The sequence below is a fragment of the Calidris pugnax genome, unplaced genomic scaffold (assembly GCF_001431845.1).
Source record: "Calidris pugnax isolate Ruff unplaced genomic scaffold, ASM143184v1 scaffold28, whole genome shotgun sequence".
NCBI lineage: Eukaryota > Metazoa > Chordata > Aves > Charadriiformes > Scolopacidae > Calidris > Calidris pugnax.
This window is the reverse complement of record NW_015090842.1, coordinates 5,158,895-5,186,532: the sequence shown is the minus strand read 5'-3', so window position 1 is coordinate 5,186,532 and position 27,638 is coordinate 5,158,895.

Here is a 27,638-nt window from a genome sequence, read left to right as displayed (position 1 = left end):
GGCAGGGAGAACTCCTCTTAGTCCTAATTCAGTGTGAAAGCAAGCGGACTCCTTACTTTGACTTTCCTTTTTGTATATCATAGGAAGATACAAAAATAATAAGAAAAAAAGTATTAGTTTTCTGTCGTGACAGTCTGTAAGTCAGGAATAATGTTAATGCTTCCTCTCCAAGTGGTTTACTTTTCACCGTGCTATTTTTTAGCAGATAATCTAAACCAGATGTTTCAGTTTTGGTGTAATTAAGTGGCTTTTGGGGTAAGCTGCCTCACTTCAGATTATCAAAACATATGTATCTCTTACTCCTTTTGAATCCCTTCTGTTAAGACTTCCATTTGGAAGCACATCCAAACCACTTTTGAGAAACTTGCTTTAATTATTATTTAATTTAGCATACTGACATAAACTACCCAAAAAGCTGCGCCGTAAAGAGGCTGATAATGCACTAACTGACATCACTGAGACATTTTCCATTGGCATGGCTCATAGGAAGAGTGCAGGGAATTTTCTGATGGACTTGCCTGGAAGGAACATAACATTTCTAATTGCTTTAATAGTTGCTAAGTAAGTAGGAAGAAGATGAACGGGGAGAACACAAAGTATGTGTGATGATACGATGATCTGCACAGCTATACTGATGTTGTAATATGTGTGGATAGGAAAGAAAACAGAATATTTTCCCTTCTGGAAACACATGGGATGAAATTAGCCTAGACTGCAAAGTCTGCTGGAGGAAATGGAAAGGTCTACATGGCTGTAGCTCTGCCTGTATCGATGCAAAGTTGGTCAAATTACTTCAGATCAGAACTATCAGCAATTTTTGCTAAAAAATACTTCTCATTCAGAACTGGAAAGTCAGTGTACCTTTCCTGCCTAGGGACGGGGTGACTTTTTTAAAAAACCTATTGCTTCATATTTTGCATTGGTTGGAATATTGTTTCTCATTTCCCAGCAGAAATGGTCTTTAATTTGTACAAAATAATTTTGCTTTCTTTGAAAGAGTGAGAGATGTCAAATTACTGAAGTTGTTATTCCGGAGTGATTCACTCTGGGTTTTGTTTATTATGAAAATTACAAAGAATTTATTTGTTTCTCCCTGCGTGCCTATTGGAAAGTCGTCTGTTGCAGGAATGGAGTTATTGGAGGAGGGTTCTGGAGGTTCACATCACTCCTGGTAGCTCTTGCTCATTCCCATGTAGGCAGTGGCACTGGCTCCTTCACATGGTGGCCCAGGTACTGCCAAAAATTCCTAACTCAAGGTCTGTAACAGGGCTGGGAAAGATTTTTCAGCAACTGGTTTCCACTGGGTTGTGGCCTCGAGTGAGTGGTATAATTAGCCATGTGGTTCCACCAGATTCTTGAGGAGAGTTCACTAATTGCTTTCATTGTGATTACAGATGGAAAATATATTTCAATAGAATTTTCTGTGGTTGCAATCTCTTAAAAAGTTAACCAGAAGCCAGGAGGTAAGTCTGCAGAACAGCCTCCTTAGTGTTAGAATTGTGTAACTCTGCACGGACTACCCCATGTGAGTAAGACTGTGAGGGTTTAATCGGTAACAACTTTTCATTCTGTGATCACAAAAGCTTTACAACCCCCAAATTAGGCTGAGTCCCAGCCTAGTGAACAAATGTTCTCTTTTTTTAATCTCAGTGGCTCGTGGCCATCCATAGTATGAAAAATAGGAAGGCGAAATGAATAAGCCAAAACTAGAGGGATCAAACACTGGGGCTTTAGGTAGGGTTTCACTTCACCTTAAGAAATACATACACACGTTTGCTTCTGTACTGTAATATGTAGATACTGCAGTACAATATGGATATATTCTGCTCAGTTCATCCATGTCTACATGGAGAGTTAGGTGGAGGTGCCAATTCCTACTATTTTTTTTATGGGAATTGCACCTACGAAGTGCAGCTGTGAAGAATGTAGACACTGTCTCATCCCGTTCTCTCCATATTTTCATAGAACCATAGAATGGTTTGGGTTGGAAGGGACCTTAAAGATCATCTAGTTCCAACCTCCCACCAGACCAGATTGATCAAAGCCCCATCCATCCTGGCCTTGAACACCTCCAGGGATGGGGCAGCCACAGATTCTCTGGGCAGCCTGTGCCAGTGTCTCACCACTTCTTCCTGATATCTAATCTACGTCTACCCTCTTCTAGTTTGAAGCCACTACCCCTCATACTTTTTAAAACAAATATACTTCATGCAAAAAAAAAAAAGTCTTCATCATCTTAGTAGCAGAATCTGAAGATCCTTCACCGAGGCCACCCAAGCTCAGGGCTGTGAGCACAGCAAAACTTAGGAAAGGCTCTGCATGGGCCGCACGTGGATCACAACAAAACCCTGTCAGATGTCCAGGCTACATGACAAGTCCAGCAAAACAGTAGCTGTTATCTCCAGAGCTGGGGCAGCAGGAGATAGCAGCTGGGAACGCTTGGGCAGGGATGGATTCCTTTATGTCCAAGTCTGGGTTTTTAAGTGCATCTTTATTTCTCATCTGAATGTGGTAAAGTTGGAACTAATAAAACATAATGGCAAGTTTAATTAAAACAATTTAGTGGAGACTCCTAGATGCCTTCTGATATAAAAGATACAATTGAAACAAAACATAAGAAGCTGGTCATTACTATCCCAGCTTAAATTTAGAAAAGTCTGTGGATATTCAGTGGATCTAGGCTCAGCCAGTACACACTGGAAACTTCCATTCCAAGCCTTTATTAATTACATTTATACAATTTACTTTCATTACCCATATTTTTGACAGCAGATTCTTTCACTTATTTGTACTGTGTATTTTTATTGTGGATTGTTGGCAGAGTAATTCCCTCTATTATCCGAGTCTATAATTTTGGCTTGAATTACTGTTTTATATACTGTATTTTAATGGCAAAAGTTAATCACAAGTCCACAGTGGACAGAACTGGCCATCTCAACCTGCTTCTCTCTTCAGCTCTGTACTTTACGTGGAGGAGGGCGAGCCAAAGGCTCGGTGGCACACGGTTGTAGCCTCTTTGCGCCGTCGTGGTGGGATCAGGCCACCTGGTTATTAGTCCCTGGTGCTGGCCTGTGGCTCTGGGATCTGCTAAACCCAACTGGGAGGAGAACCACCATGGTTGGTGAGGGAAGCAGCCTCCTCTGTATGGCAGAAAAACAATAAGTGGGGTGAAAAAGAAGAAATAGGACTTTTTTTTTTTTCTTGGGGTGAATAGACTCTCAGTCCTGTACAAAATTGGTTTTCCTCCCATTTTGGTTTTCTGCTGTTATGCCATTGCTGTCCATGGAGATGCTGCTGATTCACCTTGGCATAAAGGGAGGGTTAGGTTATGATGTGTTAAACTTCAGGGTCAAAGCACTCATAAATGACACTTCTGGTGTCTCCTGTTTGTCCAGGGAAGAGTTACTGATGGGCAGCAGCAGTGCGATGCCTAACCCTTACTTTGCCACAGCAGTTTAGACTGGGACAGAAACTCTGCCCTTGGACTTCTCAGATGAGCCTTAATTCCTTCTGACTTCTTAACTTGCAATGATTAAGTTATTTCACGTATTTTTGACCAAATCCTCCTCTTTGACAAACATAACTTTCTTGGCAAAACCAAGCAGATTTTCCTCGTAGCGTTGGTCTAACAAAGTTCAGCACAGCTATTTGAGTCAGGAAAGGTGCTTTGGAAGCTTTGTATTCCCTAAAGTATGTGAATATGCAATATATTCTGGCTGAAATAATACGTAGCAACCTATTTAAGATTATGTATTTGCAATTAACCCCTTTTTAGGAGCTTCTGATGCAAAGCAGCCTCTTTTTAACAGTGCTCTGCACGGCTACTTTATGATAGCAAAAAACTGTTTTCTTGTGGAAGCATAGTTGTTTGAATACTGAAAATGGACTGCTTGTCCCTGATATCCCACCACCTTTCAGAATGCTATCGAAATAGTAGAAAATAACTTTGTGTGGATGATAGCTTTGGCTGTACTCAGTATCCTCCCCGGAGCTTGTTGCTGCAGTATCAATGTATCAGATGAATCGATGCTGTCGGTGCAATAATTTTAGGCAGAAGACAAAACCACTTCAAAGAGTATAATGACTTGAGAGTTTGTCAATAAGATGTCTTAATGTTTTTGACAACACCCATTTTGTTGACACAGTGGGTGAGGAAGCCTGACATCATTTATTGTGTCAAGTGAACAGATTTAGCTGCTGGTGAACCACATGGTAAATTACACTTTTCCCCCTTCCTGTTTGTTTGAGCTATCAATCCTGTTTTCCTTTTGGAAGCTGATGATTACTTTTTTTTTTTCTCTCCATCAACTAAAAGACAATTTCATTATTTCTCAGGAAAGAAAAGGAGTGTAATTTCTGAATCCCTCTGGAAGGAGTCTCTGAAGTGTCATTAATTCATATTTAGCAAACTAGTTGAATAAGATATCCCATCCTGCTGCTAAAAGAAAAAGTGAGATAGCTTTATTTATAAGCGTGGATCTTTTATAAGCTAAAATCTGTTTTACCATGCATGGCAAGTTCCCAGCTAATTTAAAACATTTAAAGTTATGCAAAACCACTTAGAGAGTTGAAAAATATGTAAAGATATGTAAAGACACTAAGTATCTTGTTCACTGCTATAATAACAGAAAAATCAAGACCATGTTTTGACTTGGGATTTTATCTTTAGAGCTCTTGGCAGAGAGGCTTTTTTCTGTACCTGTGTGTGGGTTTAGTTTCTTCTTCAAATGTTTTCCCTTCTTGTCTACTTAATCCTTATAAACTTTGATAGTCTTTCATAATGGTTAATATTATTCATACAGGGAAGTCCATAAAGATTGTTGTTCATCAGTATTTGTCTTCAAACTTTGAAGTCTCCTAATTGCACGAAGATAGATACATTAAACAATTACCTAAATGCTCAAAAGAGAAAGAACAAAGGAAATAAGGAATGATGTAATCCCCGAGGGAATCGCCTTTCTCTCTCCAGGAGGAAGCTGTTCTCTTAAAGTTGGCACAACTATTGGGATGCTCGGCTGTCACTTTCTTCTCACATTTATTCTGAATGAACACAATCCATCCATCAGTGCTTAAGGAGTTTTCTAACAGTACATTGACCTTGAATGCGGCACATTGATTTTCAGTAACGCATCACAAATAGGGTCGTTACTGAGTCATCCAGCAGTGGATGTGATTGGGAACAGATTTCTGAAATTCCAATACTGTGCCACCTGCCTCCGATGATGGATCGTTCTACTGCTCCCCATCAATCCTCACCTCCCGCTAAAAAATGTGACACCTGTATGAAATTTATCATTATATACAACACAAGGCAAAAACAAACTGCTACAGTGGGGGCTTTTCAACAGCCTCCGCTCCTCGTGTAAGGATGGTTTACAGTGGCATTTATTTAGAGAGGTGCTTCTTGTAAAAGGGCCGGGTGGCAACGGTGACAGAGATGTAAGCACTATAGGGAATTAACGCTGCAACCAGGGCTGAGCGATAGATAAAACCCGCCTGGATCTTAAGCTGTTAGAGGTTAACACTAGATCAATTAGGGTGATTGTTCGGTAGATTGTAATGGACAAATATACGTATACAAAAAGGGCATTAGTGAAATTGGGGAGGAAGAACAAATAGATATTAACTGATGTTAAAGTAAAAATCAAACTGGGAAAGATTTTGTGTTCTTCTAAGATGCCTGACAGTCTCACTGAGGCTGGGAAAAGGAATCTTTCAAGATGATTCTCTAAAAGTACAAGCGAAAGAAAGGTGCTTCCATTTCTTCTGGAGTTTGGGAGGGTCAGGTAAATTAATGACTTTTTTTTCCCCCATTATGGATATAAATGAAAGGGTAAAAACAAAGACCTGAGTCCCTCAGAAGTTTTTAGGTCTCGGATGTCCACTGAGATCAAGGATTTGGACACCCCTCAGATTTCAGGTTTATGACTTCTGAAGCAGTAAAGGAGGAATAATTCTTCCTTTTCTTGAAATTGGCATTGTTTTGGGTACAGTGGTTCTGTAACCAAGCTGATGCATAGATGTTTATTTTTCATTTAAAACGGTTAAGAATTAGCTATTGCATTGAGCAGGCTGGGAGAATAAATGGCCTGGTGGCTTGTAAAGTGGCAAATTTTATATTCGTCCTTATTTCACTCAGTTGCAGCTGATGCTAAGAATCTTGAAAAGAACTCAATTAAATAGCCTGATAATTTATTCTCTCTCTGCCTGTGGGTAATTTTGCAATGATTTTATTAAAAATATGTATAATATGTACTCCCCAAGCAAAATAAAACTTGATACCAGAATTGGAAACACCCATCTGAAAATGAAATCAAATTGATGATATTTCCTTACTAGGTATTATTGCTCCTCTCTAATGTCTAATTCCTAGTTAAATCAAGGGGGCCTTATTGGCCAAAGTACAATGTAGTCAGGCTATTTCGGATCACTACGGAAAGAGTTAATATCTATTTTGCAGCTGTTTTATAGTAAAGTACATATGTCTTGCTCCTCTTTAATACCAACTTCAGCCTCTCTGCTGGTCACTGCAGGGGCAGTGAGTTTGAGTAAGTTCTCTACATCATTTGGGCTTTACTTCAGACTTACTCCAACCTTCTTTAAGTGCATGGGCTCCTTGAGAGACATGGGTCTTACCAGGAGTGATGTCCTATTTGACACTGATGGTTTGGGATGATAACACATCCTTTTCGAAGGATAGTAGCTTTTGGGCCAGATGTGAGCCAGCTTTTATTGACATTGCTGCAAGTTCTGGTGGTGTTGAAGAGCTGTATGTATCTCTAGAATATTTGTAAGATCTTTTTTGCTTCTTCCAGCCTACTTATGTAGGCTACTCTTCCCTCAGCTTTTTTCTGAAAAAAAAAGTTAGTTATTTGGCAGACAACTCCGTACTCCAATTAAGTATTAGGCAGGCCATCCAGCATCTTTAGGTATCATGTGGCATATAGCTCCAAGGTATGCATCTTCTAGAAACACTGCAGTCTCTAGGTAAACAGGTAAATTGACCTGTGCTCCTCGCTAAATCGCTCAGTAAGCCACAACTATTTTAAGCACGAGAGAAGGGAAAATAAAGAGAAAATAGAATCCTGCTGGTAAGGAGAGAAAAGAGGAGCCTGTGACTCAGTCTGCTCCCACCTCCGTTATAAACGTCACGTACAGCCTTGGACATCTCACTTAGTCTCGTTGTATCTCGGATTTTTCACCGGTAGAACTGGCATCATAAAATGTGCTATTGTCAAATAGGTCGATTGAGGTTTAACTCAGAGCAGTGGATCAAAGATAAAGCACGTCGGGGAAAGCAGATGTCATCTAAGCAGAGCCCAAGGCACAGAAATCTGATCTGGGTTTTAGAAATTATTCGTGGGGAAGAGGGAAGTTAGAGAAGTGGGGTTTCAACCGTGGGGTTTGGACCTTCAAAACCTCTTGCATAAACAGCTGTTTTCTGTGGGAGGGAGAGCTCATCAGTAAGATTCAGACCCATAACTTGAGCTTTTCCAAAGCGGGAGGGATCTGGATGCTCGCTTCTGGGTTTGTGCCCACCTCCGGTTCAATATAGTAGTGTGTGCACTTCCCTGTCACAATCACCTTTGAGTTCTATTAAATATATTATTACCTTGGTCTAATTATAAGTTAATTGCCTGAGAGAACTCACTTTGACTGATCTGAGTATTAAAATTTATGGTTTATTGAAATTAAAACCCAAAGTATGTGCTGACGTCAGGCTTGTCCATCTGTAGACTGTGCTGGGGGATGATAACTTGGTGAGAATTAAAGAACTGTTGTCACTAAAGCCACCAGAGCTCTTCTGTCTCATCAGCAGAGGTGGAGGAACAAAGCCACGAATGGGGAGAGAAGCCAGAGCTAGGTTGCATGGGTTTATTTTGAGCTAAGTATTTAACCTCTCTGTGTCTGACTATTGCAAGACCATATTTAGAATTGTAAAACAGATTATAATCATGCTTACTATTCAACTGGGATGTTGTGAGTTTCAATTTTTTATGTTACAGAGTACTTTGACCTCCCCAGATAAGTGTTGCTATAAATCTAAAAGATACAGGTCATTAGACGAGCTGGTGGAAGATGTTTTATTTGAGATAGTTTGAATATACTTCTACATGTATTTTGTGAAGACATACATTTGGTTTAACTCTGGATATTAGAATTATGTGAAAACAAATGCAGTTGATATGCTGTCATAAACCTGGTTTATTTTTTTCAGAAAGCAATTCATTGTCTGTGTATTTTTCTTAGGCACGTTTTGCATATATCTCTGGTCACTCTAAAAAAAACAGCAGAATTTTGTCCCAGCAAAAGTAAAAGCCATTAATACTAGAAGAATTAAGTTGATATTTGAACAGTAAGTCTCATTTTTCAGGGCTATATAAGTCAAGCAGTTGAATTCTCAGTGGTTTAAATGAAGTTACTTCACAATAATATGATAGTGAGAGGGCAGTCCAGCCTGGGGTGTCTGGCTGGGACAGGGTCTTATTTAAATTGATGGTTACTTTAGGGAGTTAAAATGAGCCCACCGTTAGGGATTTCTTACGCGTTATTCCTTGGAGGCACCTGGAGCTGGTGCTGCTGGAGAGAGGATACTGCAGCACGTGGACCTCTGATCCAGTTGGTGGGATGCTTTGCCCCTGTCGTACAGAAAGGCTCAGTCTCTCAATTCCCAGGTCTCCGTGGCTGGACCTGGTTTTCCCCTTCTCTGTGTGTGTACGCGACCAATGGCAGCTTGTTGGTTGTTCCGTGAGTACGCCTTTCGCTTAAATCAAATCCATAGTTGGAAATATCAATTAAAAAACTGTCATTTACGTGTTAGTATGATGGTGTTCGCTGCCAGGCAGCCCAAGATCTTACCGTATGCCTTACCTCAGCCATGTTGGCAATTAGGCCATCAATCCAGAGAATTAACTTCAGCAAGACATTAGTTATTCTTGGAAATTACAGTGCTCGTTTCTCTCTTTTTTTTTTCCCCCTCTTTCTTTTGTATTTAAATGGTAGGGTTTTCAAGCATATTTTTATGGACGTAATTAATGCATGTGACAGGCTTCTGATGTAAGGTGGAAGAAATGACAATTAAACATCTTGGAATAAGCACATTCCAGAGGGTGCACAAGCAAGTCTTTATGCAGGGCGCTGTGGGAGAAAGTGCTCAGCAACAAAGCAGCGATGTGTTTTCATTTGAAACAACAGGATTGGAGCAAAAAAGGGAAAACAATTCATTAGCATTTGTGAGGGAAGTTTGCAATAACCCTCAATGTTTTGTAATCCTGCGGTTTTGTAGTCTTCTACAGGGTAACTTTTGTGCTATAAAAAAAACCTTATTTAAAGTCCCAACTTTGGACCCTGGAGATGAGGAGGAGGTTAATGGCAGTGACACTGGTTAGCCACCAGATTTTGTTTTGTGTCTGAAGGGATGTTGCATTGCTGACACAGCAAATTCAAGGTAGGCTTAAGTTTTATCACCATACAAGTTTAAGCTTTTTTTTCCATCTACAGCTGGTGTACCTTGTTATGTGGCCGTGTTCTCTCTAGCTCTCATGGTGTAACCCCTTCATCATATAACCAGTTCACCTCGCTGTGCAGGACTCGGAAAGGAAAGGAAAATGTAAATGAAACCAGAGCTAACATTAATGGAAATATTCATATTTCCAGACTGTCATCTCTGGAGGCTAACACTGGAGAAAAGATGATCCCGTAGTACATAACAGACTATGACAGATTATACCCTCTCAGTCCCAGATTGTTCTCCGATCATAAAAGAATAAAACATCATGTATTGTTCCCATTTAATAGGACAGCCACCTGAATTGCAGAACTCTGGTATGGTATCATGGCATAAGTATTAACCAGGTATTCTTTTGTATATTTGACTACCCAGATATACTGTCTGTTCCAGGCTTTTGCGTTTTCAGACGTTAAGCAGAGAATAGCTGGATGCCATGGGATTACTGTGGAACTACCAGGAATAAACTAACAGTTTTGGTTTTGTGGTATTTGTTAGGAAAACAAGTACAAGGTTCAGGCTCCCTTAAGAGGCGATGTCCTTCTGCCTTCAAGGGAGCATCACCATTGACTCAGCCCAGGTGATATCCACGGTTTAGCTCAGTCCAGGAGAGGTGAAACACCATCTCCAGCTGCCATGGGCTGATAGGAGACAGAGCCAGGAAACGTGTTTGTCATCTCCCCATCTCGCCCAGGTATTTCTGCAGCCTTCCTTGTATCTGCTCGGCGATGAAGTTAGAACAGACAGTGGTTAAACTGCATTATCTCCCCATGAGCAGGCAACCGCAGTGCTCTCAAACTGTTTACGCTGCCAGATAATTAATGGATTTAAACACAGGGAGCTCTGCGATACACGTGCTTCCTGGCGGGGGCCCAGCTGCAGGCTGGCTCTCGCCTGGGTTCAAGGTACCCACCCTGCCCAGGGGAGCAGGGCTGGGACATCCTATGGACCTGCCCTGGACAAGAATCCAGCGGATGGTGAGGGGCTGGGGCCCCAGTGGCCCCCGTCTTCTCCCCTTTGGTGGGTTGAGCTGGAGGAGCTTGGTCTTCACGTGGTTTCAGATGCTGCCAAGGTACATCTAACACCTACCACTAATGAGCTCCATCTCAGATGAAGCCCCTCGAGCTCTGGCTGTGTGAGTTTTTAGGTTACTGTAGTGAAAGCTCACATCAGCAAGCAAAGTACACGGAATACAAAAGTAGCTTTTCTTGGGGCTATAAGACAAGTCTACGTCTTGTTTTATGTCTGTATGCATATACAAGTAACAGTATCTTTAACTTTTAATACATGTATATACACACCAAGTTGTCACTTTCTTGGGATAAGATTGTGCCTATAAAATGATTAGTGTTCTACTGATTGTTTTAAAATAACTCAAGCAGCATCTGAATTTATTTACATACATGATATTGCCTTTCATAAACACAGCTGTACGCAGAATGCCAATTCAAGGATATTTTTGGAAGTTCATCCAACAGTTCAGCTGGGATAAAGGAAGCAGCTCACTAACCTAATCTCCTCCTCTCTCCCAAGGGCTATGGACCTAGCAGGTAGCCACCACCTCCTTGTTTCTGTGCCCTCAACACCTGGAGATGTGAAGGGGCTTGGGATAATTGACTGTGACCATAGGGTCGCTGCTGCAAAGGTGTTGGAGGGACTGATTGCTCCTGCTGGGAAATGCCAACCCATGCTGAGCAGTAGCCACCACCAAGCACACCGTAGCCTTTTCCATAGCCAGCTAGCCCAGGTGTCCAGGGCTTGTGGTTGGGGAAAAGGCAACGGGGCCATGGTGATGCTTCCTCCGGGAGCCCTGCTGCTCCAGGCAGTGCCCTGCTTTGTTCACACCCTGCTCATCTGCCGGCTTTGGGCTCTGAGAGCTGGCGCTGAGTGACAGCCAAATTATGGATATAGGTCAAATTCCATTAAGACCACACCTTTAGCAGCACACATTCACCCTCTGGAATTTAATATTGCTCTTCGTTTAGCGATTTCCTTCTCCCCAGTTGTTTGCTTTTGAATTTAGGATAATATAAGTCATTATTTGAAGTAGGCTATTTAGAAAGCCCTGCACTGTTATTATTTAGTAAGCCAGAGTTACATTATCACTGGCTTCAATCTATGTTTGATGAAAAGATTTTTCCTATTTAAGAGGCAGAAAAAAAAAAGTAAAAGTCTTTAATGGTTTTTGTACCTATTCCAAGATCATCAACATGCAGTATAATTAGAAAGTTCTTGTCTCGTTTAAAATCTTTTTTCTGTCTCATGGGACTTCAGCATTAAAAATGCAAGATTTATGTATATCATATAATTATTTATTTGTAGTTCAGCAGCACTTAGAGGTATCATTCAACCTTGGGGCCCCATTTATGTGAAACTCTGTATTAGCAATAGAGTCAGACTAAGAAATCCCAAGTTGAAATTGTGCTAAGTGTTGTACAAATATATTGCAGTGATCACTGGGTGGAAGAATTTATAATACAAGTAGTTCAGATGGACAAATAGTTAAGACAGGAGAGAGGAAGGATTACTCACCCAAGTATGTCAGATGAGGAACTGAAGCATTTCAGGATCCAAGCCCAGATTTAGGTATGTAGAAAGCTCAGCTGGGAACCTGGAGGCCTCTGTCGATCTGGTCCTTGGGAGGATTTACCTGCCTTGCTCGTGGTGCTGCCACTGGAGCTGGGAGCCTACTGCGGTGCTTCCAACCAGAAAACCAGAAGTGGATAAGCTTTTTGTTGCCTGCTTTTGTTTACTGTGAATTTTGTAGGTCTGTGGTCTGGCTCCGTAGGAAAAGACAATGATTTCCTGGCTAATCAAACCTGTATTAAATCTAGAAGGAATCCATGTCACCAGGCAGCCTTCCAGACCGTTTTGAAAGCTAAATACTAACAAGATTTATTATGCCCGTGCTTCATTCTCTTTCTTGGAGTACTGACTGTAGCATGTGACTTTCTTTGATTATTCAGGCTATTTGCTCTTCATATTTTACATTTCTCAGTTAGGGTAATTCTTGGAAGACAGCAAAAAACCCATTTTCCTAAAGGCTGCTATGCAAAAGGCAGCCTTTTGGACCGTTGCTAGCAATATGAAGGGATCAGTAAATTGGAGAGGTTATTTTTCTGGCTAGCTGACAAAATGAGAAGTAGACACTTAGACAAATAGTCCCAAGATTTATCTGTTTAAGATCTTCCCAAACAGCTAGTATCTGACCGAGTCAGGAGACAGCTGCCTTCACTTAAGTGCGGGATTTGGCCCGGTGGGCCCGTGCACACCACGCAGTAAGTTTAACTGGTCAGCTGGGAAGGGGAGATGCTGGCTGGCTTGGTTGAAGCTCCCTGGAGCTATATAAAGTCCATATCCATATGCAAGTAAGTCCTCCGTCATGAAAAAGCAACTTTAAAAAGGCAGGGGAATCTCACCAGATGTAGTTTACGGATCTCATTTGAAGGTTTTGGGGCTTGGTTTGTCACTTGAATGCCGTATTTTAACAAAGTCAAGTCCCAAAAGCCATAGGAGTAAATAGCAAATCGGGTCACTTTTTTTCCTCTGATTCACGTAGGGCTTTTGGAATTCAGAAGCAGATGTCTAAATTAATATATGTATGTGTTCCTTGTATTAACAATCCCATTAAACCGTGCTGCCCTTCCCACCCACCCCCTTCTCCAGAAATATATCCTATCATTAGCCGCTATCTGGAATCGACAGCGGAGTAATTTGAACTCTGGCTCCCAAGGGCCTCCTCCTTTACTTCCTGCTCTAGGAATAAGGTGTGTATTGATTAGATATCAGGCTGTAATTGGGCTCCAATCTCTCTGCCTGGAGATATATGATGGAGATGACAGGAAACAGATACCCTGTTGCTACTTGTAAATAGTCTGGTTGAACAAAATGGTTTGTAACCACTTCAGTGCCATAGTCTTTTATTACCAGAATGGGGTTGCTTTATCACTTAGTTTGATGGCTTTTCGAAGGGAAATAATATCTCTCTTTCTGAAGGAGCTAAAATAATTTTAAACAAATTGAATTCCTCTTTTGAGGACCAAAAATAATTATCTAATAGTGCACAGCTTGGTATAATTACACAGTGAGCATGTCACAGACATAAAATTAATTAAGTCCATAACCCCAATCTGGCATCCATTGACTAATTTAAAAAAAAAAAAATGCTGTTCAGAATAAGGATGTCGAAAGAAGGTGCTTGCATTAGCTGAAGATCTGGAATTATTCGTGGCTTATCTGTTCCAAGATGTTCTCTCCTATCCATCAACTGCACCGGGCTAAGTATGAGTATTGAAAACAAAAGTGCAGAGCAGTGCAGATGTCTTGCTTCAGCAGGTCACAAAAGCAACTTCTTAAGTACTGATTTGAAGAAAGATATACATAGTCCATCTAAACTGCAAAGGAAGCCCAAGCCTGTAGTCTTAAATGTGTATTCTGATTGTGGGGCGATTGTCCCACAACTTGAGAGAAACGCAGCTTTTACCGTTCATACAGAAGAGTTGGAAAAAAATCCAAAATGCAGAGACTGAGGGTGAAAACCCATGGCCTTTTGAGAAGTAACAGACTTGGCTTTGTTTTCTGAACTTATCTTTTGGGCTTTCTTTTAATCCTACAGAAGAGAATCCAGAATAGACAATCAGTTTATTCTGATTGGTGATTTATCACAGAGATTCTTAGAGCCTTGTGTGAAGGTTTCAAAGCTGTGGACCACAGTAACTAATGTGTTGCAATAATAAATTTAGCACATGATAAGGCAAACCACAGGGAAAATAGAGGGAAGGGGAAAAAAAAAAAGCACATTCCCTGGCTGAGAAATTATTGAATGTTTAAAGCTTGGGAACGGATAGTTTAGGGAGAAGTAGATTTCAATGACTTCCACTCTGTAAATAAATTGCGAAATCTAATGCGCTAGTACTTCATTTCTCTCTTTCAAGCATATTTTGGATGGCATTTGTATCACATTTGTATCACATTTATACCCCAAACATAGTTTGATTTTGCATACAAGACATTTATATTCTGCTGCTCCTCAGAGTGACCTTAATGTGATTTATTGACAGAGAGGTAGAACTATTCTATTTTTCGAGCAATAGCAGAAGGGAGAATAAGAAAATATTTGTAGTTTTTAATAAGATCTACCATGCATACATATATTATGCGTTGCATATTACATGCATTCCTGTTGTTATTAGAGCTGTAATTTTCTGTTTCCTTTTCTGTAGTGCCTGATTTTCTTCTTATTTACCCCATTATTGCACCAGTGTAACTCCACATGCTTCATCTGACTTTTTTTTCCTACTGTCTGCAACAATGAAGAGAGATGTGGTCTTTTTGTCCCTTCCCTCTCCTGTGTGCCGTGTTTTCACTATTGACACGTTAAATTTAAATTGCATAACATGCTTCCTAACCAAACCCACGAAAGTCCAAATCCTTTGGCTTTCAGGGAAAAAGGCAGCAAGGGAAAATAACTTCCCCAGTGACTGCTCTGCTTTTAGGTCTGGGGAGTTAGAATTAAGGCAATCGATATGAGTAACACTGAAGTAGGAAGTCAGGAACGGAAGGAAAAGCTTTTAGCAGTGATTCCCTTGGATCTCAGAGCAAGGTGTCTAACCACAGGGAGGTAAGGAGCCTGCAGAGGTTGACACGCGTGGGCACGCTGAGCAGATGCTGTCATGCACCAGCTTTTGATGTTCCCCTGCTTCATCTCAGATGGGCCACTCCGAGTTGAAACAGAGTGCAGGTGTGTTCAGCAGACTGTGCTTCTAGGGGAAATGAGGGTCCTGACTCGTGTTTGCAGGTGAGCTGATGGAGATGCCTGGGGTTTTCCTGCCCTTGACGTCACCCTGATGCTCCCCGGGAGGTCACTGCCCTGCCTAACTCCTCACTGCTCAGTTTCAGCCATCAGGGTTTCAGACTCGATGGAGATGCCTGGGGTTTTCCTGCCCTTGACGTCACCCTGATGCTCCCCGGGAGGTCACTGCCCTGCCTAACTCTTCCTGATCAAATCACTGCTCAGTTTCAGCCGTCAGGGTTTCAGACTCCTCATGCATTTCAGCCCTCTGGAGTCTGTGCCCCAGTCTCCCTCCCTTCGCTGCTCCCCACAAAAATTCCAACAGAAATCCATCAAGGAAGGTTTGGCTGGGGCACTACTTTAATTTCGTATGTTTATAGCACTGTCAAACAAAAATGAAGCAAGACAAGATCCACTTAATCACATAGCTAACCATAAAAGGTTAACATTTCGTGCTCACTCGTGCTGTACTTGGGTGCCTGAAACAGGGACCAGGGAGCAAACCCTTCAGAAGGGCTCATGGGCTTGGTATCTTTCCTCTGAACCACTTTTCAGGATTGCTTTGTGATATTAAGGTTTTTTTTCCTTAGGACCAAGTGGAAGGGGCAGTGCAACAGTGCTAAACACACATGTGCACACGAACAGACCCAGGGAAGCGTTGGTAGGTGTGTTCCCCAGAGAAAGCAGAGAGAAGTCACTGCACTTTATCAAACTGCTGGTATCAGCACAGTCTCTTCAGAAATCCCGTTTGGACCACAGAAAGGGTGGGGCAGAAGATCTGTGGAAAGAATATATGAGGAAACTTGGGACATGGGAATTTATGGATGTCAAGGTTAATTTCCAGGGTTATAAATTATGGAAATCATGGCAAATACAAGTTTGGCTTAAAAAAAAAGGGAAAAAGAGCAAGTCCTTAATTTCTGGTTTGAGTTGTGGCATTTGAGATTCTCGCTTGCTCTTCCCACTGACGCTCACAGTATGGCTCGATGGCAGACAAAACTGCATTACGTTTTATTAATATAATTACTCTTAAAGTAATTTGTCCCATTTCATTTCTTTGTCTCCAGGCAATTTCAGACAGTCAGCAGGCCAGTCAATTAGAGGCCAGTAGAATACACATTTTATTATGAAGGATCAACTAAATGCTGTCAATATAGGATGTGCTTACAGAACATGTCTACGCAGCCTGGTGCTGTCACGGGCTAGCCCTGAGCCACTGGGGCACGAGCCAGCTTTGGTCAGGAAGCCATTTAGACGTATTAAGGTGTGAATGTGCCTGCAGTAAAAAGTTTTGCCTCTCAGGTGGATTTATCTGCATCTTCACAGTCTTAACACTACTGTGGGTGTGTGACTTCCAGACCAGAGCTGACTCAAGCTCTGGTGATTTGGAGCCTGGGCAGTTCTTCCCCTGTCCCTGTTTGTGTCTAACTGTAGATGGGACTGTAAGTCTCCTCTTGCAAACTCCGTTCTCTGACAGTAGGTCCCTTGGCTTGATCTCCTCTTGTCATGCAAATCGAGCTGAAATCAGCAGAATTAGGTAAATGGAGATGAGATGAGTAATCCCAGCACTCTTCATCCATTAGGACCGCTCACTTGAGTTAGGACGATAGATAGGAGCAAGGATTTGCAAGATAGGGCCTTTAATCACAAGAAACCCACATGGAAAATCTGCTTAATCGGGAACTCTCCCAGGGAACTGGCTGAATAGCCAATGATTCTAAATAGCTTTGATTGATTCTTAATGGGGACAATAATTCTGTTTAATGGGAATATCTTCAGATGATTTAATGTTGCTTTGGGCATTTTATATATCTTGGTCTTGTGCTGGTCTTGTTTGTTTGCTTTTCTACCAGGAGTGTTTGATGGTTTTAATGCTATGATATATGCAGGAGGGGCATGTGTTGGGGCACCCCTGCCAGTTCCTGGCTGTTGGCTTGCTCCTCTTATATCAATTACAGATGTCAGGTTGCCTTACTAAGTGCTGCAAAGTTGCTATTGGCTTTGGAAAGCAGAAATCTGCATTTTTTCATCTGCACAGAAAGTGCCTTTACCAAACTGTGTCAGCCTGTGCTGCACCCCCCAAGCATCCCCAGTGAAAAGAACATGGAATGGGTGCTTTTCCTCATGGGGAAATCCTGCCAGTGGGGCTGGGGAGTGGGAGGCAGCTCTGTCTTGGGTGTTTTGCTGTATGAGCTACACTCTGTTCTATTCAGGTCAAATACTGTTGATAAATCAATGAAAGGGAAGAGGAAAGATGTACGGATGAGGACATGTTTGATACCCCCCGACTAAGGAAATGAGATAGCAAATCACAGAGGACAATCCAACATTTTGGCCTTCTTTTTCCCCAATGCATCAAAAGTATTCCTCATGTGAGGAACATGGTGTGCATCTGTCAAAAGCCAGCTGTGGCAGAATAGATCAGAAGAAAATAAACTGGTGCAAAGAGGGAGCAAGCAGTCCAGGTGAATGGAAAGCTGAGTAGACTTACTGTCTTAGAAGAAAGTCACATTCAGTGCACATCCCCAGTGCTCTGGAGATGTGCTTTCTGTCTTTGAAATCTGGCTGTGAATTTGCAGATGCCCCAGCCTTTCTTATATACTGGCTAAACCAAAAATCCCAGAGATATTTCGATTTTTCAGGTACTCCCATTGCATCTGAAGCCCAAAGCTCAACTTCACCCTCTGTCACCAAATTCCCTTAGTTTATCTTCTAGTGCAAATGCTACAGTGTTAGATACTGAAAGCACAATGCCATTAAAGGGAAAAAAAAGTTTCTTGCCATTCATCCTTCTCCTGCTGTCGGTTTCTTAATTTAAGAACTAGTCTTTGTGTCCATTATTGCACTGTATTTCTTCAGGATGTAATGGTGGGAGGGGGAAGCCCAAAGGATAGGACACATTGATGAAGTTCCTCTGTCAGATGCCAGATTTTGGCTGGTTTCTTGGAAAATTTTGCTCTTTCTATTAACTGATGTGTAATTCAGAGTAGGGAGATATTGTGTGCTGGTTTCTGACCTTTGCAAACACTAAATCATGAAAATATCTGATTTATTGAATTTCTCCTCCCTCCTCAAAATCTTGCCAAAGTGGTCATGACCACAATAAGTGAACTGAAGTGACTTTGGTATTTGTATCATATATAAAATGTTTATTTTGGGATGTAGTTTATGAAAATATTAATGTAAGATAGTTTTGGCCAGAATGAAGCTTATAAAGAAGTAACATTTAATCATTAGAGACTGAACTGCACTCAGGCTGAACAGTGGTGTTCAAGATGACTTCTTGAATCAATTTATTCTATTTCTGGTATTAAGCTTCAGCCTGGCAGGGTCCTAGGGCTGTCCATAATTCTGTAGATAGTACTATGTCAGGGTGCTCTTAAGTGCTGTCTGTAGCATTCTGCATTGGATTTATTAGAAAGTTACCATCCTTAAAAAAGTAGAGGGTTTTTTTTGTTCTCTCTTAGCTTGAATAAGCAATAGCGTATTTTAGAAGAATGATCCAGGTCTTTCTGTTCTGCACCAGACCATTAGCATGTTTCTTCAATATCAAATACCTTGAAGGAGGTAAAAACTTGAATTAGAATATTATGAATTAACCTCTGTATGGAGCAAAGTCCTTTTGAGTCTACAATACATTCTTTAATCTCGTAAGATATTAACTGTTCTGTTCATAACTGGACCTATATATAAAACATGCTTAGTTTTAAACACACATTCAGTCTGCTTGCAGGCCTGTTGTCTCAGGGACTGGTATATAGACTTAACACAGGAATCTGATCTTCCTCTTCAAAACAAGATATATACTGAGATTGTACATTTTAGATCTCTATCTACACATGTGCCTAAAGGAAGTTAAAAAGAAATCAGATGATAGAGAGTGGGCACAGCTCGGAACATTAATAAATGGAGTATGAGCACTATTCATACAGGATTTTCTCCTCTTTTGCTGTCGGGTATGTTCCAAAGGGTAAATTTAGTGCTGTTTGTTTGGGTTTTGTTTGAATTTTAAAATATTTCCTTCTAAATTTGCTGTGTTTTTGTAGTCCCTCTTAATGTGTATGTCTTCCCCGTCATGTATTTCATCTTTGTGCTGTTCTTCAGCAAGAGCAGGGTCTTCTGCTGTGCCATCCAGGGCAGGAGGGGAACGGGTCAGGTAATCGGTGCCCGGTGCTGCAGCCTGGCACCCAGCTCTAATGAGAACCTTGACATGTTGTTTTGGGTACTATGGGATAGGAGTGGTCCTTCTGTGTTTGAAGGAATTTCAGATTTGGTAAATGGAAACTGGGGAGGGGAGAGAGAATCTATTCATAGGTCAGGTAAGGTTATGCATTGCCTGGAATGACTTTTTTTTTTTGCATAAGCATTGGATCATCCATATTCTGAGGCTTAACTCTTCTTTTTTACCCTAAAAAACCTCCCTCCATTAGCCTTTTGGAAAATGATAACGTCAGTGAGGTCGTTGTGGAATTAGATGTTAGGCAAACCACTGGATATTTTGTTAAATAAAATGGACCTTGCCAATATTTTGCAATCAGTCCTTTAAGTTTAAACTACATCTTAAAGTTAAAATGTGTCTGTGTCTATGGATAGATAGATAAACTTGTGTGTGTATACAATGAGGCCTAAACCCCTCATTAATTATAGTTCTTTTTTCATTGCAGAGAGCTTTAAAATAGATAAACAGCAGCTCTGAAATCTGAACTGGATGGTGAAAAACTTGATGTGCTTTTAAGATACTTAGAAGGAGGCATATACAAGGAGCTGGCTATTTCTTAACAAGAAAAATGCCTTTGAAAATCTTTCCATAGTCCAGGTATCTTCTTCAAAACCACATCTGATAGGGATCTAATCCCTGTGTTCAATAACATCATCATTAAGCATGAATACATCACAAACAACATGTTTATCATTTTAACATTACTTTTCAGGATCAGGTTTAAATTATGGTCTGTAAAAACAGCGTAGGTCCTGTTCTTTCTGTCTCTTTGCTTTTTTTTTTTTTGTTAGGAAAGATGTATTTGCTTTCTATAAAATGAGCGTTTAATACCAAGTGCAAAGATGAATTGCAAATGGTCTTTGTTGGCTTTAACACTTTGTGGTCATGGCTCTGCAATGGGAAAAAAGCTTCATGATTAAGGGACAAACAAAAAAAGATGCGCAGAGTTGGCAGCAGCCTAAAATAAAGGAGGCTCTACATTTTGGACGAGCTGTTAGTTATTGGGGGAGAAAAAAGGGCTTTGGTTCCCTAATGCCCTGCACGTGACAGTGAAACGATGTGCACGTTGTCACGCGACTTATGGCTGTGCATTGTCTGTGTTGCTGTGTTTTCCCTGTGTGAAGTGATACTCGGGCTCTTGGTGGCCCTCCAGGGCCACCTCTGAGCAGCTGAAGGGCTTTTCCAAGGCTGGGGCTGCATCCCACAGGCAATGGTAAAGCTCTGCTGCTGCTGGGGTGTTGAATGGGGAGGGTCAGTGGTGGTGGAGAAGACCCAGCTGGGGTCACTGTCCTCCACTGACTCGTTCCTCAGGTATGTAGCACTTGTTCTGTTGCTCTGGGCGATGAGGCTATTTTGGAACATGACTTTTAGACACTTCCCTGGTGTACAGATTGGTGACTGTCTTCCAGATGGTTAAGTTATGCCCTTTTAGACAGCTGGCAGAAGGTAGACTGGTGCCGGACATCTCCAGAAGTGTTGTGATGGTGCCTCCTCTATCTGTGGCTTAGTGTGAAATGGCCAGGAAGACAAAACCCTTGCACGATGCCAGCTTGCTGCTTAGGAGGAGGAACACATTCATGTTGTCTCAATTTGAGGGGTATGGAAGAGCCTGAACTTTTCTTGAACCTTGTCATCTGCAGTTTGCCCTTTTTTTCAGTAGTACCTCTGTCTCAGTACTATATCTCACTGTCAAAAGAAGCTCGAAAATGCATTTTTCTCCTTTTCTGACCACAATAAGCCATATTAAACCTTGCATCCAAGCAGGCCCATACATGTTGGTATGTGTCTATCAGACTTAGCAGTGAGAGCTTTAGATTGCCAGAAAATAATAAAAATAAAACCTTTTGCTGAAGTAGGAGGGGTTAAAAACACTTTAAAAAAAGTTGTCAAATGTAGTTACTCAGCTTGCTGTTTTTTTTTTTTTTTAATTTAGAAGCTTTCAGGTAATTTTTCAGTCTGTCAGTTCAGCTACTCCTCGTAGTGCAAGTGTTTTCTCCAATTCCCCCAAACACCGGGCTGTGGAACCTTGGGTATTTTCACCTCCTCGTTCTCGGGGTGTCTGTTGGTTATGTAGGGGATTGCAAAGGCAAACACAAAAGTTCACAGCCTTTATGGGAATGAAACACGCTGAACTCATCTGTAGAAGCTGACATAAACAAATACACAGCCGTACGGGGTGCTACAGAGGGAGGTGGGTTTGCACCCATTGCACGTAGCTTGCCCACACATGTTCTCAGGCAGATCTCTGATTTGAGATTTGTTTCAAGGCTCTTTCTCCTCCTGAGAGATCTAAACATCCTTCTGTGAGTACCAGGCCTTAAAACACGTTCCAAATTGAGCCTTCAAAAATAATGATTCATTTCTGGCAATTCTGGTCACATATTTCTTCATTTAGAGAAAGGAAGCCTTTCTGAAGAAGGTCTGAGGATCATCAAGGTCTGGGCAAGTGAGGTCTTGTCAAACTTTTACAAACAAATGTTCTTAAAATTGAATAGCTTGTATCATGGTAAGAACCATTATTTCCTTATCTCTGGTTGTTCCTTTCTTTCTTTACTAAGATACTGCTTTCCTGTGTCCTGTTAAATTCCTCATCCTGTTAGAAGAGGGGTGGAAAAAAAAGAGAGAAATATTGTACTGAACTGTATGGACATATTGTCATTGTGGTTTCCCATTAACTTTTTGCTGATTCTTGCTTACTTATCATGTGCTTTAATGTTCTGTTACATTTTCCGGCAGCAGCGTGTCTCTGCAGTACTAAAACTTACTGTTTGCTGCTTTGCTCTTGTTGTCTTCATCATGTAAAATAGCCTCCTTAGGATCACAAGAACAACGGGGCCAGTTATTTTAATCAAATGATGTTTTTCAGGATCTGGAAAGGTTGCAATATCAGCCTCTGCTCTGACCCCTAAAACAAAATCACTTCCATTCACATTATTATCTTCAGTGTGTGGGAAACAGCTGGAGTCTGAATATTCTTTTATCCTCCCTCCATATTTTTTTCTTTTCCTTTTTTGTACTTGCTCGGTTCCTGTTGAAAATTCATCTAACCTATAAACGAACAGCCTCCTCTGTGTTCATTCCCCAAGCATTCTCCAAATATTCACATTCTTAAAATACCGTCGTCTTCCTTATTTTCTCAATTCTTTATTTGTTTACACTCAAAAGCTTCTTTGTAGCTGCCTACACTGAGCTGGGAAAACATATAGTCTAGTCTTCCTTTATTTAGACATACAGTAGATTGTTAATGTCTTTGTTAGCAGATACCAGCGAGCTTTATTGAGGGCAAACCCATACGCCAGTGAAATTGTACAACAAGAATGTTCCCAAATGTATGCAATGTTCTTCAGATTAATTGGATTGCATGGAGCATATTCCCATCACAATGTGCAGAGATGTTAAACATGTAACTCCCATTAATGTTAATGGGAGTCACATGCTTAAATCCCAGCACTTCTAGATAGGAATAGCATCGCTTTAAATTAAACCAGTGTCCACCTTACTGTGAACTATTACAAATAATGATTACAGTTTTGTCCTATGGATGGAAAGGGAATAAGTGCTACGAAATCACCTCTTTAAAAAACTTTGTGTTGCTAACATTGCTGGTCAAATAACCTGCGCTGAACTGCTTAAGTAAGTTGTTACTGGAAATTTTGCTGTGTCGTGTTAAAAAATAAAGAGTATCTGTTCAACAGCCAGCCTTTAAAATAATCAAAATGAGCATGAAACAACATTCTCTTTAGCTGAAGCAAAGAATCACCATCTTTCTTGGTAGCATGCATCCTATTTTTGTAAATTTGAAGCTTTACATATATATACATAACCAGGATGTCTATTCATTGGTAAGAATCCTACTAGATTCCCAATGTGGGCTGTTTAATTATGTTTTTCCTAAACAAGAACAAGAGCTTTGATGGCAATTTTGTTTCCAGGTGTTATTTCACCATAGTTAATAATAAAGTTCTTTGACAGTGCTGAAAATGCAGAAGGCATAGCATACTGGAACTTAAACCAATTCTCAAATGGGATAAAATCATTTACTATGGACCATGAATAGATAACTAGAGAAACTGCACTCTGAGATCATTAAGGACGTTTTGGATGACTTTCCGTCAGTCTTTTTGAATTCGTTAGTTAACATCTGTATGTTTATCAGTTAACTAGTCACTTGCAGACCAGTCATTAAGGGAATGAATAACAACTGCACATTTATTATTTGATCGTAGCAAACACAATTATAGCACTATTATGTGTTTGAACTTGAACTACTGAGAATTTAAGGTAGTTTGAGGGTCTCTTTATCTCTCAAGCAGTAGCTGAAACGTGTCATAAACACAACTTTACACTTTCAATGTGGTATTTTTTGTTTTGTGGTAGGACATGGGCTCTCGTCAGTAATTTGGTCTTGAGTTATGATTAATGGATTTAGAGGTCTCTGGTAAAAGAACTCAGTCACTTTAAAGTCATGTGCTACTTAGAAGGAGAAGTGCTATGGAGAGAAAAGAAAACTCTCATCGACATCTTAGGTCTACTGGTTGTGTACTAAGTTTGGTATTTCAATTACATCCAGTACTGACCAGTACTGGAAACTTCAGAGTAACTTTTTGGTGGACAGTTGTGAGCTTGCTTGTTTGTTTTTTTTTTTTGAAGTTCCGTCCTGTTTCCCATCAAACAGCACGGAGTTTATATTTTGAAGCATGAAGGTATTTCTATGATTCTTCTGAGATAAGGGGAGTAGTTTGCCTGCTCTGCTTGTTTTTATTTGAATCTTGTCAGATTGTAAGCTTATCATTTATGAATAGGTTAGTTTTTTTTCTGAATAGATGAAATACTGTAATGAATTGACTAAGTAGAATAGCTTTGCGGCCTAGGACAGATACTAACAACTTTGAGCATGTTTTTTTTCTCAGATGAAATGATAAAAAGTCTATGACTATAGAAGGTAATGTGACACTGCTGTCATAATGCATCGTGTGCATAACTTGCCCATCTTGAAGCCCTATAGAGCTTGATTCTGTTTTTTTGTGAATTATTTAACAACAGCTTTTTCATTTGGTGTCGTGCTCTGCTATGAATATGCAAGGAATGAACAGCAATAGTAAACTAATGGGAATAAGTTGGTCTGAGCACACAAGATTAAAATCCATGGTGGGCTGAAATGAAACACTGGGTAGGGAGGATTGGGGTCGGGGATAGAAGGACTCTTCAGAGATACAATGCCTGTAGGTGGACCAGTGTTTTGGGTGAACATCTTTGTGTCTTCCCAGAGTCTGTGTGAGGAAAGCATTTGAATTAGGATTTGTTCTTATGTTACTTGTGCCCATGAGGATCTGTGCCTTTGCAATCCTACTATGGAATAAGGAGAGCATCACATAGATACCCATGGAAACCAATTTTGTAGTCTCAAGGGCAGGATTATGTTTTGCCTGCAGCAGGATGCAATGGCCTGGGAGGGAGAAACCATTTACATAGCAAGATGTAACTGCTAATGAAAATTACAGTCTGTTTCTATGTTCTTCACTTGCTCCTGTAGGAAAATACTACTGTAATGTTATGTAATCATAGGACGGGTTTTATATTCCTAAAACAACCAGGCCACAAACAGAAGGGACAGAAGGGGGATAATTCTGTGTGACATAATTGGATGTGGCAATAGGCCAAACTGATTGTACTGGAAAAATCCCAAATCCCGTGTATGGAAGATTACTGTGGGAAGGAGAAGCAACATCATTGCTTGGTTTACATGGCATACATGTTGGAGAGGCTGAGGAGAAGAGCAGAAAATGCATCTGGTCATCTTGAAAAGGTCCTTATCTTTGTCTAAGAGAAAACACTCAACCTCCTGACTCTTTCTTCTTCAATCAAATATACAGGGAAAATGGTGTATCTTATACAGCCATGAGCTGGGGTTGTTGTGTGGGAAGTCTAAGGGAGGAAGCCTTTGAGCCCTAAAAATATTTTGGCAAATTGTCCAACTTTGAGTCTCTTTTGGTCAATAGTGGACTTGTTCCAGCTACTCTATTTCATCTTCCAATATCATGTTTTTCGGTCCGTCCCTCCAGGGCTGGCAGTCCCCTGTTCCTAAGAAATAAGGCCACGCAGACAGGCAGTGGATCTGCTGGTTTGTACAATCATACATACAGAGAAATGTTTGGAGGTTGGGAGATGGCTATCGCTGGTCACGTGTCAGCATCTTCAAAACTCATCTAGGTATGAGCAAACTGTTGCTCAAATAAAGCTCAGTTCCTTCCTGCTTATTCAGTGCTTTGCTTATTATACCAATTTGCAAGCTTTCTGTCTGCAACATCATCTCTCTTACGCCGGCTTCCCTACAATCTACTGATTCATTTACGTCTCAAAACAGCCATCTCTCTTGCCTGAGCGTGTGAGAAATTAATTTAACCTCAAGCTGAACATTCGTGGAAACTGGAATTTTTATGTAGTCTTTGCTTACTCACTTCTGCTTCTGCCACTTCCATGCTTGGAAAGGGTAGAAACTTTTTTTTTTCTTCTCCCTCATCTTTTTTCATGATGTCTCTTCATCTTATCGCTGATTGATTTGCATGCATGAGTCATGGTAAAAATTGAATGCCTCATCTTCCTAACCAACCACTTCCACCTCCACCTCCTGTCCTGTCTCCCAGTCCTGCCATGCGAGTGTCATACTTGACTCATCTCCCTTCTTTGTGTTGCTTCATCACACAAGTGGCCAGGAGCCCTTGGTGAAATGCTTGTGTTGACTCAGGATTAAGTTGGTAGATAGAGGGTTTGCTGGTACTTTCCATTAGGTTGGACTGTTCCAAGAACTAAAACAATCCTTCTTCAGCACCTTTGTCCATCAGATAGTATATCTAGCTAGTGTTAAACTGCAAAGAGATTAATTGAGGTGGTTTGAATGATTTGCCTGGGGGTCAGAAAGGACACTGCACAGGGCCAGATTGTGCCAGAGTATTGTTTGAGTGGAAGGAAAGGCACCAAATTATTTTTCTTCCCTTCACTGGTTTGGCACACAGTGACCCAGAATGAGTGTGTCCTTGTAGTCCAGCCAGATACAGAAATTGTTCCCTCTGAGCATCCTTGCGCAGGCGGTGAGCAAAGACATCAGGAAGAGCAGGGTGGGTTCAAGAACAGTTGCCTGGTGTCAGTGGTGGTTCCATAGGTACACTTCTCAGCCGTGGAGTTAGTGCTGGGTAGTTTAAGGTAACTTATTAGCCTCATTTGTCTTCTGCATTTATGGCTGGAGTCAGAAATTGAAGGAGAGATGTGAAAGTGAACAAACCTGGACAAAAATGCTGTGTTCTTGGCCAAAGCTTGCTGCAGAATTTTGTTCTTATTTTGATTGGCACGGACCAGAACTACTCTCCAGTGTTCCTCCTGTTTGTGGAGAGATGTTGACCATCACACTGAGGGATGCCTCATCTTTATTCTTTCTAATCTGCCTTTCTCTGAGCGGCTTCCACTGTATTACAGCTCCCATTGCTAGGCATTATACATGGGAAAACTGCTTGCTTATTTAAAAAAAAATAAATAATGGGGAAGAAAGAGAAAGGGGGGAAGAAAGGACTTGTGATCCTATGGCGAACTTAATTAATATCGCTGGAGGGACAGCAATAAAGTTCTTAACAGGGCCATAGTAAACCTTGCAAGACGTGAACAGCTCAAAATATTATTGACGTATTCAATTATTTGCAGTTTGCAGGGGTTTTGTTTTCTCTGACGACTCCTGAAAATAATAAAGCACTTAAAAGTTCCGCTTTCACTTGGCTGACCCGGCGCTCTCGCAGCAGCACAGTGTGTTACCCCGGGAGGGAGCTGAGCCGCCGCCAGCGCGGGGCCAGGAGCGCTGAGAAAGCAGTACACGCCGTCCCTCCGGAGGGGAGCCGCTCGCATCCATCTCTAGGGGCTCTTCCTGCCTGGCCTGTATTATTTATTTTACTATTATTAGCATTTCTGAGACACCAGTCACTATGGTAACTGGGTGCCCGTAATAACTTTGCGTTTCTCCGATTCTTCTCGCCAACAGTTTCTCTCTACTTCCCAGTTGCTAATTACTTTCGCCCCTCGCTCGTGGCCCGTTGCACTCTCTGGTTTATTAAACCTGAGGACTTCATACAGATGGG